We start from the raw sequence: 3,414 nt of genomic DNA, 5'->3' as shown, positions 1-3,414 counted from the left end.
CTTCCCATGTCTCTTCCACGCGCCTGAACCAGTAGTCCACCACAGGAACCTCGGTCTGACCCTGATGCCAAGGCACCAGAACCGGCTGGTACCCCAGTACGCACTGGAAGGGAGAGATGTTAGTGGAGGAGTGGAGGAGCGAGTTCTGTGCCATCTCGGCCTAGGGCATGAACTCCGCCCACTCCCCCGGCTGGTCCTGGCAATAGGACCGCAGAAACCTGCCCACATCCTGGTTCACTCTCTCCACCTGCCCATTACTCTCAAAGTGAAACCCTGAAGTAAGGCTGATCAAGACCCCCAGACCTTCCATGAACAGCTTCCAGACCCTAGACGTGAACTGGGAACCCCGTTCAGACACTATATCCTCAGGCACCTCGTAGTGCCAGAAGACGTGTGTAAACAAGGCCTCCGCAGTCTGTAGGGCCGTATGGAGACCGGGCAGAGGGAGGAGATGACAGGACTTAGAGAAATGATCCACAACAACCAGGATCGCGGTGTTACCCTGTGAGAGTGGAAGATCAGTAAGAAAAATCCACCGACAGGTGCGACCAAGGCCGCTGTGGAACAGGTAAGAGGTGTAGCTTACCTCTGGGCAGCTGCCTTAGAGCTTTACACTGGGCGCATACCGAGCAAGAGGAAACATAAACTCTCACGTCCTTAGCCAAGGTAGGCCACCAGTACATCCCGCTCAAACAGCGCACTGTCCGACCGATCCCAGGATGACCAGAGGAGGGTGACGTGTGTGTCCAATAGATCAACTGGTCACGGACAGCAGACGGGACGTACAGACGCCCAGCGGGACACTGGACGGGAGCGCACGTAATGCCTGCTCAATGTCCGTGTCCAGCTCCCACACTACCTGCGCCATCAGGCAGGAGGCAGGGAGTATGGGAGTGGGATCCATGGGATCCATGGGAGTGGGATCCATGGGCCACTCCTCTGTGTCATACAGCAGGGACAATGCGTCTGCCTTCGTGTTCTGGGAGCCTGGTCTGAAAGGGTAAATAAAACGCGTGAAAAACATGGCCCACCTTGCCTGGCGAGGGTTCAGTCTCCTCGCTGCCCGGATGTACTCCAGATTGCGGTGGTCAATCCAGATGAGAGAGGGGTGTCTAGCCCGCTTAAACCAATGTGTCCACACCATCAAAGCCTTGACGACATCCAACAACTCCCGGTCCCCTACATCATAGTTTCACTCTGCTGTGCTGAGCTTCTTTAAGAAGAAGGCACAGGGACGGAGCTTCGGTGGCGTACCTGAGTGCTGAGAGAACACAGCTCCTATCCCAGCCTCGGACGTATCCACCTCCACTATGAATGCCAAAGAGGGATCCGGATGGGCCAGCGCGGGAGCCGAGGTAAACAGAGCTCTCAGGTGACTAAAAGCCCTGTCCGCCTCAGCTGTCCACTGCAAGCGCACCAGGCCCCCCTTCAGCAGTGAGGTAATGGGAGCCGCTTACCTGACCAAAACCCCTAGTAGTAGTTGGCAAACCCTAAGAACCGCTGCACCTCCTTTACCTTGGTGGGAGTCGGCCAATTACGCACAGCTGCAATGCGGTCACTCTCCATCTCCACCCCTGAGGTGGAAATACGATACCCTAGGAAGGAGACGGACTGTTGGAAGGACAGGCATTTCTCAGCCTTGACCTACAAGTCATGCTCCAACAGGCGACCAAGCACTCTGCGCACCAGGGACACATGCTGGGCGCGTGTAGCGGAGTATATCAAAATGTCATCAATATACACCACTACACCCTGCCCATGCAGGTCCCTGAAAATCTTGTCTACAAAGGCTTGGAAGACTGATGACGCGTTAATCAACCCGTACGGCATGACGAGGTACTCATAGTGCCCAGAGGTGGTACTGAAAACCGTCTTCCACTCGTCTCCCTCTCGGATACGCACCAGGTTGTAAGCTCTCCTGAGATCTAATTTGGTGAAGAAGCGTGCCCCGTGCATTGACTCTGTCGCTGTGGCTATGAGCGGTAGCGGGTAACTATACCTCACAGTGATCTGATTCAGACCCCGATAGTCAATACACGGGCGCAGACCTCCCTCCTGCTTCTTCACAAAAACAAAACTTGGAGGCGGCTGAAGTGGAGGACCGAATGTACCCCTGACGCAGGGATTCAGAGACATATGTTTCTATAGCCTCCGCCTGTGAGAGGAGATACACGTGACTCCTGGGAAGTGCAGTGCCTACTAGGAGATCTATCGCACAATCACCCCGTCAATGAGGTGGTAATTGAGTTGCGTTCTTTTTGGAGAAGGTGAGAGCCAAATCGTATTCAGGGGGAATGCGCACGGTGGTCTGGACTCTCCATCGTAGTAGCACCAACGAAAACCCCTAAACACCTACCTGAGCACTCTCGCGACCACCCCGTGAGAGCCCTCTGTGGCCAAGAAACAGTAAGGTTATGAGAAGCTAACCAGGGTAGGCACAGCACCATGGGAAACGCAGGAGAGTCAATAAGGAAGAGACTAATTCTCTCCGTATGACCCCCCTGCGTCACCATGCCCAAAGGAGCGGTGACCTCCCTAATCAATCCTGACCCTAATGGTCGACTATCTAAGGCGTGAACGGGGAAAGGCACATCCATGGGAACAATGGGGATCCCTAAACTATGGGCTAAAGCTCTGTCAATAAAATTCCCAGCCACGCCTGAAACAACGAGCTCCTTATGCTGGGAATACGGGGAAAACACAGGGAAACCTGGGGTGACGCCAGAGCGCCCTGCCTGCTGCCTCGATCCCCAGAGGAACCAACCCGACACCGACCGTCAGTGTGACCTCTGCGGCCACAGATGGTGGGATTCCTGTGAATGCATTCTGATGAAGCTCAAAGGTAAGTGAATATTTATAATGCTATTTCTGACTAATGTTGACTACACAATATGGCGGATATCTTTTTGGCTGCTTTGTCTGAACGCTGTACACAGCGGTTGCATTAAGGAGAAATATACCTCTTATTCCATGTATAGCACTTGTATTTTCATCAACATTTATGATGAGTATTTCTGTAAATTGATGTGGCTTTACAAAATCACCACATGTTTTAGAACTACTGAACGTAACGCGCCAATGTAAAATGAGATTTTTTCATATAAATATGCACTTTAGCGATGAAGATCAAAGGTTAGTGATTAATTTCTCTATTTCTGCTTTTTGTGACTCCTCTCTTAGGCTGGGAAAATGGCTGTGTTTTTCAGTGACTTGGTGGTGACCTAACATAATTGTTTCGTTGTAAAGCCTTTTTGAAATCAGACACTGTGGCTGGATTAACGAGAATTTTATATTTTAAATGGTGTAAAATACTTCTATGCTTGAAGAATTTTAATTATGAGATTTTTGTCGTTTTGAATTTGGCGCCCTGCAATTTCACTGGCTGTTGGCGATGTGGGATGCTACCATCCCACA

This window comes from Oncorhynchus masou, chromosome 17 (genome assembly GCF_036934945.1).
Source record: "Oncorhynchus masou masou isolate Uvic2021 chromosome 17, UVic_Omas_1.1, whole genome shotgun sequence".
In the NCBI taxonomy this organism is placed as follows: Eukaryota; Metazoa; Chordata; class Actinopteri; order Salmoniformes; family Salmonidae; genus Oncorhynchus; species Oncorhynchus masou.
Note: the sequence above shows the minus strand (reverse complement) of the source record.